The sequence below is a fragment of the Watersipora subatra genome, unplaced genomic scaffold (assembly GCF_963576615.1).
Source record: "Watersipora subatra unplaced genomic scaffold, tzWatSuba1.1 SCAFFOLD_75, whole genome shotgun sequence".
NCBI lineage: Eukaryota > Metazoa > Bryozoa > Gymnolaemata > Cheilostomatida > Watersiporidae > Watersipora > Watersipora subatra.
The window spans coordinates 227,715-246,040 of NW_027045257.1; positions in this window are offsets into that span (position 1 = coordinate 227,715).

The following is an 18,326-nucleotide window of genomic DNA, read 5'->3' on the forward strand; positions in this document are numbered from 1 at the left end:
ATGCAAGAAATGCTCCAATTGAGCTAATTAGCTTATTGTGAGAATATTACAAACGTCTGACAAAACTGAAAAATGTAATTTTCCAATTTCAACCAAACATGCTAGAAATGCTCCAATTGAGCTAACTAGCTTATTGTGAGAATATTGCAATTGTCTGACAAAAGTGAAAAATGTAAATTTCCAATTCAACCGAACATGCTAGAAATGCTCCAATTGAGCTAATTAGCTTATTGTGAGAATATTACAAACGTCTGACAAAAGTGAAAAATGTACATTTCCAATTTCAACCAAACATGCTAGAAATGCTCCAATTGAGCTAATTAGCTTATTGTGAGAATATTGCAATTGTCTGACAAAAGTGAAAAATGTAAATTTCCAATTTCAACCAAACATGCTAGAAATGCTCCAATTGAGCTAATTAGCTTATTGTGAGAATATTACAAACCTCTGACAACACTGAAAAATGTAAATTTCCAATTTCAACCAAACATGCTAGAAATGCTCCAATTGAGCTAATTAGCTTATTGTGAGAATATTACAAACGTCTGACAAAACTGAAAAATGTAAATTTCCAATTTCAACCAAACATGCTAGAAATGCTCCAATTGAGCTAATTAGCTTATTGTGAGAATATTGCAATTGTCAGACAAAAGTGAAAAATGTAAATTTCCAATTTCAACCAATCATGCTAGAAATGCTCCAATTGAGCTAATTAGCTTATTGTGAGAATATTACAAACGTCTGACAAACATGATAAATGTAAATTTCCAATTTAAACAAACATGCTAGAAATGCTCCAATTGAGCTAACTAGCTTATTGTGAGAATATTGCAATTGTCTGACAAAAGTGAAAAATGTAAATTTCCAATTTCAACCGAACATGCTAGAAATGCTCCAATTGAGCTAATTAGCTTATTGTGAGAATATTACAAACGTCTGACAAAAGTGAAAAATGTACATTTCCAATTTCAACCAAACATGCTAGAAATGCTCCAATTGAGCTAATTAGCTTATTGTGAGAATATTGCAATTGTCTGACAAAAGTGAAAAATGTAAATTTCCAATTTCAACCAAACATGCTAGAAATGCTCCAATTGAGCTAATTAGCTTATTGTGAGAATATTACAAACGTCTGACAAAAGTGAAAAATGTAAATTTCCAATTTCAACCAAACATGCTAGAAATGCTCCAATTGAGCTAATTAGCTTATTGTGAGAATATTGCAATTGTCTGACAAAAGTGAAAAATGTAAATTTCCAATTTCAACCAAACATGCTAGAAATGCTCCAATTGAGCTAATTAGCTTATTGTGAGAATATTACAATTGTCTGACAAAAGTCAAAAATGTAAATTTCCAATTTCAACCAAACATGCAAGAAATGCTCCAATTGAGCTAATTAGCTTATTGTGAGAATATTACAAACGTCTGACAAAACTGAAAAATGTAATTTTCCAATTTCAACCAAACATGCTAGAAATGCTCCAATTGAGCTAACTAGCTTATTGTGAGAATATTGCAATTGTCTGACAAAAGTGAAAAATGTAAATTTCCAATTTCAACCGAACATGCTAGAAATGCTCCAATTGAGCTAATTAGCTTATTGTGAGAATATTACAAACGTCTGACAAAAGTGAAAAATGTACATTTCCAATTTCAACCAAACATGCTAGAAATGCTCCAATTGAGCTAATTAGCTTATTGTGAGAATATTACAAACGTCTGACAAACATGATAAATGTAAATTTCCAATTTAAACAAACATGCTAGAAATGCTCCAATTGAGCTAACTAGCTTATTGTGAGAATATTGCAATTGTCTGACAAAAGTGAAAAATGTAAATTTCCAATTTCAACCGAACATGCTAGAAATGCTCCAATTGAGCTAATTAGCTTATTGTGAGAATATTACAAACGTCTGACAAAAGTGAAAAATGTACATTTCCAATTTCAACCAAACATGCTAGAAATGCTCCAATTGAGCTAATTAGCTTATTGTGAGAATATTGCAATTGTCTGACAAAAGTGAAAAATGTAAATTTCCAATTTCAACCAAACATGCTAGAAATGCTCCAATTGAGCTAATTAGCTTATTGTGAGAATATTACAAACGTCTGACAAAAGTGAAAAATGTAAATTTCCAATTTCAACCAAACATGCTAGAAATGCTCCAATTGAGCTAATTAGCTTATTGTGAGAATATTGCAATTGTCTGACAAAAGTGAAAAATGTAAATTTCCAATTTCAACCAAACATGCTAGAAATGCTCCAATTGAGCTAATTAGCTTATTGTGAGAATATTACAATTGTCTGACAAAAGTCAAAAATGTAAATTTCCAATTTCAACCAAACATGCAAGAAATGCTCCAATTGAGCTAATTAGCTTATTGTGAGAATATTACAAACGTCTGACAAAACTGAAAAATGTAATTTTCCAATTTCAACCAAACATGCTAGAAATGCTCCAATTGAGCTAACTAGCTTATTGTGAGAATATTGCAATTGTCTGACAAAAGTGAAAAATGTAAATTTCCAATTCAACCGAACATGCTAGAAATGCTCCAATTGAGCTAATTAGCTTATTGTGAGAATATTACAAACGTCTGACAAAAGTGAAAAATGTACATTTCCAATTTCAACCAAACATGCTAGAAATGCTCCAATTGAGCTAATTAGCTTATTGTGAGAATATTGCAATTGTCTGACAAAAGTGAAAAATGTAAATTTCCAATTTCAACCAAACATGCTAGAAATGCTCCAATTGAGCTAATTAGCTTATTGTGAGAATATTACAAACCTCTGACAACACTGAAAAATGTAAATTTCCAATTTCAACCAAACATGCTAGAAATGCTCCAATTGAGCTAATTAGCTTATTGTGAGAATATTACAAACGTCTGACAAAACTGAAAAATGTAAATTTCCAATTTCAACCAAACATGCTAGAAATGCTCCAATTGAGCTAATTAGCTTATTGTGAGAATATTGCAATTGTCAGACAAAAGTGAAAAATGTAAATTTCCAATTTCAACCAAACATGCTAGAAATGCTCCAATTGAGCTAATTAGCTTATTGTGAGAATATTACAAACGTCTGACAAACATGATAAATGTAAATTTCCAATTTAAACAAACATGCTAGAAATGCTCCAATTGAGCTAACTAGCTTATTGTGAGAATATTGCAATTGTCTGACAAAAGTGAAAAATGTAAATTTCCAATTTCAACCGAACATGCTAGAAATGCTCCAATTGAGCTAATTAGCTTATTGTGAGAATATTACAAACGTCTGACAAAAGTGAAAAATGTACATTTCCAATTTCAACCAAACATGCTAGAAATGCTCCAATTGAGCTAATTAGCTTATTGTGAGAATATTGCAATTGTCTGACAAAAGTGAAAAATGTAAATTTCCAATTTCAACCAAACATGCTAGAAATGCTCCATTTGAGCTAATTAGCTTATTGTGAGAATATTACAAACGTCTGACAAAAGTGAAAAATGTAAATTTCCAATTTCAACCAAACATGCTAGAAATGCTCCATTGAGCTAATTAGCTTATTGTGAGAATATTGCAATTGTCTGACAAAAGTGAAAAATGTAAATTTCCAATTTCAACCAAACATGCTAGAAATGCTCCAATTGAGCTAATTAGCTTATTGTGAGAATATTACAATTGTCTGACAAAAGTCAAAAATGTAAATTTCCAATTTCAACCAAACATGCAAGAAATGCTCCAATTGAGCTAATTAGCTTATTGTGAGAATATTACAAACGTCTGACAAAACTGAAAAATGTAATTTTCCAATTTCAACCAAACATGCTAGAAATGCTCCAATTGAGCTAACTAGCTTATTGTGAGAATATTGCAATTGTCTGACAAAAGTGAAAAATGTAAATTTCCAATTTCAACCGAACATGCTAGAAATGCTCCAATTGAGCTAATTAGCTTATTGTGAGAATATTACAAACGTCTGACAAAAGTGAAAAATGTACATTTCCAATTTCAACCAAACATGCTAGAAATGCTCCAATTGAGCTAATTAACTTATTGTGAGAATATTGCAATTGTCTGACAAAAGTGAAAAATGTAAATTTCCAATTTCAACCAAACATGCTAGAAATGCTCCAATTGAGCTAATTAGCTTATTGTGAGAATATTACAAACGTCTGACAAAAGTGAAAAATGTAAATTTCCAATTTCAACCAAACATGCTAGAAATGCTCCAATTGAGCTAATTAGCTTATTGTGAGAATATTACAATTGTCTGACAAAAGTCAAAAATGTAAATTTCCAATTTCAACCAAACATGCAAGAAATGCTCCAATTGAGCTAATTAGCTTATTGTGAGAATATTACAAACGTCTGACAAAACTGAAAAATGTAATTTTCCAATTTCAACCAAACATGCTAGAAATGCTCCAATTGAGCTAACTAGCTTATTGTGAGAATATTGCAATTGTCTGACAAAAGTGAAAAATGTAAATTTCCAATTCAACCGAACATGCTAGAAATGCTCCAATTGAGCTAATTAGCTTATTGTGAGAATATTACAAACGTCTGACAAAAGTGAAAAATGTACATTTCCAATTTCAACCAAACATGCTAGAAATGCTCCAATTGAGCTAATTAGCTTATTGTGAGAATATTGCAATTGTCTGACAAAAGTGAAAAATGTAAATTTCCAATTTCAACCAAACATGCTAGAAATGCTCCAATTGAGCTAATTAGCTTATTGTGAGAATATTACAAACCTCTGACAACACTGAAAAATGTAAATTTCCAATTTCAACCAAACATGCTAGAAATGCTCCAATTGAGCTAATTATCTTATTGTGAGAATATTACAAACGTCTGACAAAAGTGAAAAATGTAAATTTCCAATTTCAACCAAACATGCTAGAAATGCTCCAATTGAGCTAATTAGCTTATTGTGAGAATATTGCAATTGTCAGACAAAAGTGAAAAATGTAAATTTCCAATTTCAACCAAACATGCTAGAAATGCTCCAATTGAGCTAATTAGCTTATTGTGAGAATATTACAAACGTCTGACAAACATGATAAATGTAAATTTCCAATTTAAACAAACATGCTAGAAATGCTCCAATTGAGCTAACTAGCTTATTGTGAGAATATTGCAATTGTCTGACAAAAGTGAAAAATGTAAATTTCCAATTTCAACCGAACATGCTAGAAATGCTCCAATTGAGCTAATTAGCTTATTGTGAGAATATTACAAACGTCTGACAAAAGTGAAAAATGTACATTTCCAATTTCAACCAAACATGCTAGAAATGCTCCAATTGAGCTAATTAGCTTATTGTGAGAATATTGCAATTGTCTGACAAAAGTGAAAAATGTAAATTTCCAATTTCAACCAAACATGCTAGAAATGCTCCAATTGAGCTAATTAGCTTATTGTGAGAATATTACAAACGTCTGACAAAAGTGAAAAATGTAAATTTCCAATTTCAACCAAACATGCTAGAAATGCTCCATTGAGCTAATTAGCTTATTGTGAGAATATTGCAATTGTCTGACAAAAGTGAAAAATGTAAATTTCCAATTTCAACCAAACATGCTAGAAATGCTCCAATTGAGCTAATTAGCTTATTGTGAGAATATTACAATTGTCTGACAAAAGTCAAAAATGTAAATTTCCAATTTCAACCAAACATGCAAGAAATGCTCCAATTGAGCTAATTAGCTTATTGTGAGAATATTACAAACGTCTGACAAAACTGAAAAATGTAATTTTCCAATTTCAACCAAACATGCTAGAAATGCTCCAATTGAGCTAACTAGCTTATTGTGAGAATATTGCAATTGTCTGACAAAAGTGAAAAATGTAAATTTCCAATTTCAACCGAACATGCTAGAAATGCTCCAATTGAGCTAATTAGCTTATTGTGAGAATATTACAAACGTCTGACAAAAGTGAAAAATGTACATTTCCAATTTCAACCAAACATGCTAGAAATGCTCCAATTGAGCTAATTAGCTTATTGTGAGAATATTGCAATTGTCTGACAAAAGTGAAAAATGTAAATTTCCAATTTCAACCAAACATGCTAGAAATGCTCCAATTGAGCTAATTAGCTTATTGTGAGAATATTACAAACCTCTGACAAAAGTGAAAAATGTAAATTTCCAATTTCAACCAAACATGCTAGAAATGCTCCAATTGAGCTAATTAGCTTATTGTGAGAATATTGCAATTGTCTGACGAAAGTGAAAAATGTAAATTTCCATTTTTAAGCAAACATGCTAGAAATGCTCCAATTGAGCTAATTAGCTTATTGTGAGAATATTACAAACGTCTGACAAAACTGAAAAATGTAAATTTCCAATTTCAACCAAACATGCTAGAAATGCTCCAATTGAGCTAACTAGGTTATTGTGAGAATATTGCAATTGTCTGACAAAAGTGAAAAATGTAAATTTCCAATTTCAACCAAACATGCTAGAAATGCTCCAATTGAGCTAATTAGCTTATTGTGAGAATATTACAAACGTCTGACAAAACTGAAAAATGTAAATTTCCTATTTCAACCAAACATGCTAGAAATGCTCCAATTGAGCTAATTAGCTTATTGTGAGAATATTACAAACGTCTGACAAAACTGAAAAATGTAAATTTCCAATTTCAACCAAACATGCTAGAAATGCTCCAATTGAGCTAATTAGCTTATTGTGAGAATATTACAAACGTCTGACAAAACTGAAAAATGTAAACTTCCAATTTCAACCAAACATGCTAGAAATGCTCCAATTGAGCTAATTAGCTTATTGTGAGAATATTGCAATTGTCTGACAAAAGTGAAAAATGTAAATTTCCAATTTCAACCAAACATGCTAGAAATGCTCCAATTGAGCTAATTAGCTTATTGAGAGAATATTGCAATTGTCTGACAAAAGTGAAAAATGTAAATTTCCAATTTCAACCAAACATGCTAGAAATGCTCCAATTGAGCTAATTAGCTTATTGTGAGAATATTACAAACATCTGACAAAAGTGAAAAATGTAAATTTCCAATTTCAACCAAACATGCTAGAAATGCTCCAACTGAGCTAATTAGCTTATTGTGAGAATATTACAAACGTCTGACAAAACTGAAAAATGTAAATTTCCAATTTCAACCAAACATGCTAGAAATGCTCCAATTGAGCTAATTAGCTTATTGTGAGAATATTACAAACGTCTGACAACACTGAAAAATGTAAATTTCCAATTTCAACCAAACATGCTAGAAATGCTCCAATTGAGCTAATTAGCTTATTGTGAGAATATTACAAACGTCTGACAACACTGAAAAATGTAAATTTCCAATTTCAACCAAACATGCTAGAAATGCTCCAATTGAGCTAACTAGGTTATTGTGAGAATATTGCAATTGTCTGACAAAAGTGAAAAATGTAAATTTCCAATTTCAACCAAACATGCTAGAAATGCTCCAATTGAGCTAATTAGCTTATTGTGAGAATATTACAAACGTCTGACAAAAGTGAAAAATGTAAATTTCCTATTTCAACCAAACATGCTAGAAATGCTCCAATTGAGCTAATTAGCTTATTGTGAGAATATTACAAACGTCTGACAAAACTGAAAAATGTAAATTTCCAATTTCAACCAAACATGCTAGAAATGCTCCAATTGAGCTAATTAGCTTATTGTGAGAATATTACAAACGTCTGACAAAACTGAAAAATGTAAACTTCCAATTTCAACCAAACATGCTAGAAATGCTCCAATTGAGCTAATTAGCTTATTGTGAGAATATTGCAATTGTCTGACAAAAGTGAAAAATGTAAATTTCCAATTTCAACCAAACATGCTAGAAATGCTCCAATTGAGCTAATTAGCTTATTGAGAGAATATTGCAATTGTCTGACAAAAGTGAAAAATGTAAATTTCCAATTTCAACCAAACATGCTAGAAATGCTCCAATTGAGCTAATTAGCTTATTGTGAGAATATTACAATTGTCTGACAAAAGTCAAAAATGTAAATTTCCAATTTCAACCAAACATGCAAGAAATGCTCCAATTGAGCTAATTAGCTTATTGTGAGAATATTACAAACGTCTGACAAAACTGAAAAATGTAATTTTCCAATTTCAACCAAACATGCTAGAAATGCTCCAATTGAGCTAACTAGCTTATTGTGAGAATATTGCAATTGTCTGACAAAAGTGAAAAATGTAAATTTCCAATTTCAACTGAACATGCTAGAAATGCTCCAATTGAGCTAATTAGCTTATTGTGAGAATATTACAAACGTCTGACAAAAGTGAAAAATGTACATTTCCAATTTCAACCAAACATGCTAGAAATGCTCCAATTGAGCTAATTAGCTTATTGTGAGAATATTGCAATTGTCTGACAAAAGTGAAAAATGTAAATTTCCAATTTCAACCAAACATGCTAGAAATGCTCCAATTGAGCTAATTAGCTTATTGTGAGAATATTACAAACCTCTGACAAAAGTGAAAAATGTAAATTTCCAATTTCAACCAAACATGCTAGAAATGCTCCAATTGAGCTAATTAGCTTATTGTGAGAATATTGCAATTGTCTGACGAAAGTGAAAAATGTAAATTTCCATTTTTAAGCAAACATGCTAGAAATGCTCCAATTGAGCTAATTAGCTTATTGTGAGAATATTACAAACGTCTGACAACACTGAAAAATGTAAATTTCCAATTTCAACCAAACATGCTAGAAATGCTCCAATTGAGCTAACTAGGTTATTGTGAGAATATTGCAATTGTCTGACAAAAGTGAGAAATGTAAATTTCCAATTTCAACCAAACATGCTAGAAATGCTCCAATTGAGCTAATTAGCTTATTGTGAGAATATTACAAACGTCTGACAACACTGAAAAATGTAAATTTCCTATTTCAACCAAACATGCTAGAAATGCTCCAATTGAGCTAATTAGCTTATTGTGAGAATATTACAAACGTCTGACAAAACTGAAAAATGTAAATTTCCAATTTCAACCAAACATGCTAGAAATGCTCCAATTGAGCTAATTAGCTTATTGTGAGAATATTACAAACGTCTGACAAAACTGAAAAATGTAAACTTCCAATTTCAACCAAACATGCTAGAAATGCTCCAATTGAGCTAATTAGCTTATTGTGAGAATATTGCAATTGTCTGACAAAAGTGAAAAATGTAAATTTCCAATTTCAACCAAACATGCTAGAAATGCTCCAATTGAGCTAATTAGCTTATTGAGAGAATATTGCAATTGTCTGACAAAAGTGAAAAATGTAAATTTCCAATTTCAACCAAACATGCTAGAAATGCTCCAATTGAGCTAATTAGCTTATTGTGAGAATATTACAAACATCTGACAAAAGTGAAAAATGTAAATTTCCAATTTCAACCAAACATGCTAGAAATGCTCCAACTGAGCTAATTAGCTTATTGTGAGAATATTACAAACGTCTGACAAAACTGAAAAATGTAAATTTCCAATTTCAACCAAACATGCTAGAAATGCTCCAATTGAGCTAATTAGCTTATTGTGAGAATATTACAAACGTCTGACAACACTGAAAAATGTAAATTTCCAATTTCAACCAAACATGCTAGAAATGCTCCAATTGAGCTAATTAGCTTATTGTGAGAATATTACAAACGTCTGACAAAACTGAAAAATGTAAATTTTCAATTTCAACCAAACATGCTAGAAATGCTCCAATTGAGCTAATTAGCTTATTGTGAGAATATTGCAATTGTCTGACAAAAGTGAAAAATGTAAATTTCCAATTTCAACCAAACATGCTAGAAATGCTCCAATTGAGCTAATTAGCTTATTGTGAGAATATTACAAACGTCTGACAAAAGTGAAAAATGTAAATTTCCAATTTCAACCAAACATGCTAGAAATGCTCCAATTGAGCTAATTAGCTTATTGTGAGAATATTGCAATTGTCTGACAAAAGTGAAAAATGTAAATTTCCAATTTCAACCAAACATGCTAGAAATGCTCCAATTGAGCTAATTAGCTTATTGTGAGAATATTACAATTGTCTGACAAAAGTCAAAAATGTAAATTTCCAATTTCAACCAAACATGCAAGAAATGCTCCAATTGAGCTAATTAGCTTATTGTGAGAATATTACAAACGTCTGACAAAACTGAAAAATGTAATTTTCCAATTTCAACCAAACATGCTAGAAATGCTCCAATTGAGCTAACTAGCTTATTGTGAGAATATTGCAATTGTCTGACAAAAGTGAAAAATGTAAATTTCCAATTCAACCGAACATGCTAGAAATGCTCCAATTGAGCTAATTAGCTTATTGTGAGAATATTACAAACGTCTGACAAAAGTGAAAAATGTACATTTCCAATTTCAACCAAACATGCTAGAAATGCTCCAATTGAGCTAATTAGCTTATTGTGAGAATATTGCAATTGTCTGACAAAAGTGAAAAATGTAAATTTCCAATTTCAACCAAACATGCTAGAAATGCTCCAATTGAGCTAATTAGCTTATTGTGAGAATATTACAAACCTCTGACAACACTGAAAAATGTAAATTTCCAATTTCAACCAAACATGCTAGAAATGCTCCAATTGAGCTAATTAGCTTATTGTGAGAATATTACAAACGTCTGACAAAACTGAAAAATGTAAATTTCCAATTTCAACCAAACATGCTAGAAATGCTCCAATTGAGCTAATTAGCTTATTGTGAGAATATTGCAATTGTCAGACAAAAGTGAAAAATGTAAATTTCCAATTTCAACCAAACATGCTAGAAATGCTCCAATTGAGCTAATTAGCTTATTGTGAGAATATTACAAACGTCTGACAAACATGATAAATGTAAATTTCCAATTTAAACAAACATGCTAGAAATGCTCCAATTGAGCTAACTAGCTTATTGTGAGAATATTGCAATTGTCTGACAAAAGTGAAAAATGTAAATTTCCAATTTCAACCGAACATGCTAGAAATGCTCCAATTGAGCTAATTAGCTTATTGTGAGAATATTACAAACGTCTGACAAAAGTGAAAAATGTACATTTCCAATTTCAACCAAACATGCTAGAAATGCTCCAATTGAGCTAATTAGCTTATTGTGAGAATATTGCAATTGTCTGACAAAAGTGAAAAATGTAAATTTCCAATTTCAACCAAACATGCTAGAAATGCTCCAATTGAGCTAATTAGCTTATTGTGAGAATATTACAAACGTCTGACAAAAGTGAAAAATGTAAATTTCCAATTTCAACCAAACATGCTAGAAATGCTCCAATTGAGCTAATTAGCTTATTGTGAGAATATTGCAATTGTCTGACAAAAGTGAAAAATGTAAATTTCCAATTTCAACCAAACATGCTAGAAATGCTCCAATTGAGCTAATTAGCTTATTGTGAGAATATTACAATTGTCTGACAAAAGTCAAAAATGTAAATTTCCAATTTCAACCAAACATGCAAGAAATGCTCCAATTGAGCTAATTAGCTTATTGTGAGAATATTACAAACGTCTGACAAAACTGAAAAATGTAATTTTCCAATTTCAACCAAACATGCTAGAAATGCTCCAATTGAGCTAACTAGCTTATTGTGAGAATATTGCAATTGTCTGACAAAAGTGAAAAATGTAAATTTCCAATTTCAACCGAACATGCTAGAAATGCTCCAATTGAGCTAATTAGCTTATTGTGAGAATATTACAAACGTCTGACAAAAGTGAAAAATGTACATTTCCAATTTCAACCAAACATGCTAGAAATGCTCCAATTGAGCTAATTAGCTTATTGTGAGAATATTGCAATTGTCTGACAAAAGTGAAAAATGTAAATTTCCAATTTCAACCAAACATGCTAGAAATGCTCCAATTGAGCTAATTAGCTTATTGTGAGAATATTACAAACCTCTGACAACACTGAAAAATGTAAATTTCCAATTTCAACCAAACATGCTAGAAATGCTCCAATTGAGCTAATTAGCTTATTGTGAGAATATTACAAACGTCTGACAAAACTGAAAAATGTAAATTTCCAATTTCAACCAAACATGCTAGAAATGCTCCAATTGAGCTAATTAGCTTATTGTGAGAATATTGCAATTGTCAGACAAAAGTGAAAAATGTAAATTTCCAATTTCAACCAAACATGCTAGAAATGCTCCAATTGAACTAATTAGCTTATTGTGAGAATATTACAAACGTCTGACAAACATGATAAATGTAAATTTCCAATTTAAACAAACATGCTAGAAATGCTCCAATTGAGCTAACTAGCTTATTGTGAGAATATTGCAATTGTCTGACAAAAGTGAAAAATGTAAATTTCCAATTTCAACCGAACATGCTAGAAATGCTCCAATTGAGCTAATTAGCTTATTGTGAGAATATTACAAACGTCTGACAAAAGTGAAAAATGTACATTTCCAATTTCAACCAAACATGCTAGAAATGCTCCAATTGAGCTAATTAGCTTATTGTGAGAATATTACAAACGTCTGACAAAAGTGAAAAATGTAAATTTCCAATTTCAACCAAACATGCTAGAAATGCTCCAATTGAGCTAATTAGCTTATTGTGAGAATATTGCAATTGTCTGACAAAAGTGAAAAATGTAAATTTCCAATTTCAACCAAACATGCTAGAAATGCTCCAATTGAGCTAATTAGCTTATTGTGAGAATATTACAATTGTCTGACAAAAGTCAAAAATGTAAATTTCCAATTTCAACCAAACATGCAAGAAATGCTCCAATTGAGCTAATTAGCTTATTGTGAGAATATTACAAACGTCTGACAAAACTGAAAAATGTAATTTTCCAATTTCAACCAAACATGCTAGAAATGCTCCAATTGAGCTAATTAGCTTATTGAGAGAATATTGCAATTGTCTGACAAAAGTGAAAAATGTAAATTTCCAATTTCAACCAAACATGCTAGAAATGCTCCAATTGAGCTAATTAGCTTATTGTGAGAATATTACAAACGTCTGACAAAAGTGAAAAATGTAAATTTCCAATTTCAACCAAACATGCGAGAAATGCTCCAATTGAGCTAATTAGCTTATTGTGAGAATATTACAAACGTCTGACAACACTGAAAAATGTAAATTTCCAATTTCAACCAAACATGCTAGAAATGCTCCAATTGAGCTAATTAGCTTATTGAGAGAATATTGCAATTGTCTGACAAAAGTGAAAAATGTAAATTTCCAATTTCAACCAAACATGCTAGAAATGCTCCAATTGAGCTAATTAGCATATTGTGAGAATATTACAAACGTCTGACAAAAGTGAAAAATGTAAATTTCCAATTTCAACCAAACATGCTAGAAATGCTCCAATTGAGCTAATTAGCTTATTGTGAGAATATTACAAACGTCTGACAAAACTGAAAAATGTAAATTTCCAATTTCAACCAAACATGCTAGAAATGCTCCAATTGAGCTAATTAGCTTATTGTGAGAATATTACAAACGTCTGACAAAAGTGAAAAATGTAAATTTCCAATTTCAACCAAACATGCTAGAAATGCTCCAATTGAGCTAATTAGCTTATTGTGAGAATATTACAAACGTCTGACAAAACTGAAAAATGTAAATTTCCAATTTCAACCAAACATGCTAGAAATGCTCCAATTGAGCTAATTAGCTTATTGAGAGAATATTGCAATTGTCTGACAAAAGTGAAAAATGTAAATTTCCAATTTCAACCAAACATGCTAGAAATGCTCCAATTGAGCTAATTAGCATATTGTGAGAATATTACAAACGTCTGACAAAAGTGAAAAATGTAAATTTCCAATTTCAACCAAACATGCTAGAAATGCTCCAATTGAGCTAATTAGCTTATTGTGAGAATATTACAAACGTCTGACAAAACTGAAAAATGTAAATTTCCAATTTCAACCAAACATGCTAGAAATGCTCCAATTGAGCTAATTAGCTTATTGTGAGAATATTACAAACGTCTGACAAAACTGAAAAATGTAAACTTCCAATTTCAACCAAACATGCTAGAATTGCTCCAATTGAGCTAATTAGCTTATTGTGAGAATATTGCAATTGTCTGACCAAAGTGAAAAATGTAAATTTCCAATTTCAACCAAACACGCTAGAAATGCTCCAATTGAGCTAATTAGCTTATTGAGAGAATATTGCAATTGTCTGACAAAAGTGAAAAATGTAAATTTCCAATTTCAACCAAACATGCTAGAAATGCTCCAATTGAGCTAATTAGCATATTGTGAGAATATTACAAACGTCTGACAAAAGTGAAAAATGTAAATTTCCAATATCAACCAAACATGCTAGAAATGCTCCAATTGAGCTAATTAGCTTATTGTGAGAATATTACAAACGTCTGACAAAACTGAAAAATGTAAATTTCCAATTTCAACCAAACATGCTAGAAATGCTCCAATTGAGCTAATTAGCTTATTGTGAGAATATTACAAATGTCTGACAACACTGAAAAATGTAAATTTCCAATTTCAACCAAACATGCTAGAAATGCTCCAATTGAGCTAATTAGCTTATTGTGAGAATATTACAAACGTCTGACAAAACTGAAAAATGTAAATTTCCAATTTCAACCAAACATGCTAGAAATGCTCCAATTGAGCTAATTAGCTTATTGTGAGAATATTGCAATTGTCAGACAAAAGTGAAAAATGTAAATTTCCAATTTCAACCAAACATGCTAGAAATGCTCCAATTGAGCTAATTAGCTTATTGTGAGAATATTGCAATTGTCTGACAAAAGTGAAAAATGTAAATTTCCAATTTCAACCAAACATGCTAGAAATGCTCCAATTGAGCTAATTAGCTTATTGTGAGAATATTACAAACGTCTGACAAAACTGAAAAATGTAAATTTCCAATTTCAACCAAACATGCTAGAAATGCTCCAATTGAGCTAATTAGCTTATTGTGAGAATATTACAAACGTCTGACAAAACTGAAAAATGTAAACTTCCAATTTCAACCAAACATGCTAGAATTGCTCCAATTGAGCTAATTAGCTTATTGTGAGAATATTGCAATTGTCTGACCAAAGTGAAAAATGTAAATTTCCAATTTCAACCAAACACGCTAGAAATGCTCCAATTGAGCTAATTAGCTTATTGAGAGAATATTGCAATTGTCTGACAAAAGTGAAAAATGTAAATTTCCAATTTCAACCAAACATGCTAGAAATGCTCCAATTGAGCTAATTAGCATATTGTGAGAATATTACAAACGTCTGACAAAAGTGAAAAATGTAAATTTCCAATTTCAACCAAACATGCTAGAAATGCTCCAATTGAGCTAATTAGCTTATTGTGAGAATATTACAAACGTCTGACAAAACTGAAAAATGTAAATTTCCAATTTCAACCAAACATGCTAGAAATGCTCCAATTGAGCTAATTAGCTTATTGTGAGAATATTACAAATGTTTGACAACACTGAAAAATGTAAATTTCCAATTTCAACCAAACATGCTAGAAATGCTCCAATTGAGCTAATTAGCTTATTGTGAGAATATTACAAACGTCTGACAAAACTGAAAAATGTAAATTTCCAATTTCAACCAAACATGCTAGAAATGCTCCAATTGAGCTAATTAGCTTATTGTGAGAATATTGCAATTTTCAGACAACATTGAAAAATGTAAATTTCCAATTTCAACCAAACATGCTAGAAATGCTCCAATTGAGCTAATTAGCTTATTGTGAGAATATTGCAATTGTCTGACAAAAGTGAAAAATGTAAATTTCCAATTTCAACCAAACATGCTAGAAATGCTCCAATTGAGCTAATTAGCTTATTGTGAGAATATTACAAACGTCTGACAAAAGTGAAAAATGTAAATTTCCAATTTCAACCAAACATGCTAGAAATGCTCCAATTGAGCTAATTAGCTTATTGTGAGAATATTGCAATTGTCAGACATAAGTGAAAAATGTAAATTTCCAATTTCAACCAAACATGCTAGAAATGCTCCAATTGAGCTAATTAGCTTATTGAGAGAATATTGCAATTGTCTGACAAAAGTGAAAAATGTAAATTTCCAATTTCAACCAAACATGCTAGAAATGCTCCAATTGAGCTAATTAGCTTATTGTGAGAATATTACAAACGTCTGACAAAACTGAAAAATGTAAATTTCCAATTTCAACCAAACATGCTAGAAATGCTCCAATTGAGCTAATTAGCTTATTGTGAGAATATTACAAACGTCTGACAACACTGAAAATGTAAATTTCCAATTTCAACCAAACATGCTAGAAATGCTCCAATTGAGCTAATTAGCTTATTGTGAGAATATTACAAACGTCTGACAAAACTGAAAAATGTAATTTTCCAATTTCAACCAAACATGCTAGAAATGCTCCAATTGAGCTAACTAGCTTATTGTGAGAATATTGCAATTGTCTGACAAAAGTGAAAAATGTAAATTTCCAATTTCAACCGAACATGCTAGAAATGCTCCAATTGAGCTAATTAGCTTATTGTGAGAATATTACAAACGTCTGACAAAAGTGAAAAATGTACATTTCCAATTTCAACCAAACATGCTAGAAATGCTCCAATTGAGCTAATTAGCTTATTGTGAGAATATTGCAATTGTCTGACAAAAGTGAAAAATGTAAATTTCCAATTTCAACCAAACATGCTAGAAATGCTCCAATTGAGCTAATTAGCTTATTGTGAGAATATTACAAACCTCTGACAAAAGTGAAAAATGTAAATTTCCAATTTCAACCAAACATGCTAGAAATGCTCCAATTGAGCTAATTAGCTTATTGTGAGAATATTGCAATTGTCTGACAAAAGTGAAAAATGTAAATTTCCAATTTCAACCAAACATGCTAGAAATGCTCCAATTGAGCTAATTAGCTTATTGAGAGAATATTGCAATTGTCTGACAAAAGTCAAAAATGTAAATTTCCAATTTCAACCAAACATGCAAGAAATGCTCCAATTGAGCTAATTAGCTTATTGTGAGAATATTACAAACGTCTGACAAAACTGAAAAATGTAAATTTCCAATTTCAACCAAACATGCTAGAAATGCTCCAATTGAGCTAATTAGCTTATTGTGAGAATATTACAAACGTCTGACAAAACTGAAAAATGTAAATTTCCAATTTCAACCAAACATGCAAGAAATGCTCCAATTGAGCTAATTAGCTTATTGTGAGAATATTACAAACGTCTGACAAAACTGAAAAATGTAAATTTCCAATTTCAACCAAACATGCTAGAATTGCTCCAATTGAGCTAATTAGCTTATTGTGAGAATATTACAAACGTCTGACAAAACTGAAAAATGTAAATTTCCAATTTCAGCCAAACATGCTAGAAATGCTCCAATTGAGCTAATTAGCTTATTGTGAGAATATTGCAATTGTCTGACAAAAGTGAAAAATGTAAATTTCCATTTTCAACCAAACATGCTAGAAATGCTCCAATTGAGCTAATTAGCTTATTGTGAGAATATTACAAACATCTGACAAAACTGAAAAATGTAAATTTCCAATTTCAACCAAACATGCTAGAAATGCTCCAATTGAGCTAATTAGCTTATTGTGAGAATATTGCAATTGTCTGACAAAAGTGAAAAATGTAAATTTCCATTTTTAAGCAAACATGCTAGAAATGCTCCAATTTAGCTAATTAGCTTATTGTGAGAATATTGCAATTGTCTGACAAAAGTGAAAAATGTAAATTTCCAATTTCAACCAAACATGCTAGAAATGCTCCAATTGAGCTAATTAGCTTATTGTGAGAATATTACAAACGTCTGACAAAAGTGAAAAATGTAAATTTCCTATTTCAACCAAACATGCTAGAAATGCTCCAATTGAGCTAATTAGCTTATTGTGAGAATATTACAAACGTCTGACAAAACTGAAAAATGTAAATTTCGAATTTCAACCAAACATGCTAGAAATGCTCCAATTGAGCTAATTAGCTTATTGTGAGAATATTACAAACGTCTGACAAAACTGAAAAATGTAAACTTCCAATTTCAACCAAACATGCTAGAAATGCTCCAATTGAGCTAATTAGCTTATTGTGAGAATATTGCAATTGTCTGACAAAAGTGAAAAATGTAAATTTCCAATTTCAACCAAACATGCTAGAAATGCTCCAATTGCGCTAATTAGCTTATTGAGAGAATATTGCAATTGTCTGACAAAAGTGAAAAATGTAAATTTCCAATTTCAACCAAACATGCTAGAAATGCTCCAATTGAGCTAATTAGCTTATTGTGAGAATATTACAAACGTCTGACAAAAGTGAAAAATGTAAATTTCCAATTTCAACCAAACATGCGAGAAATGC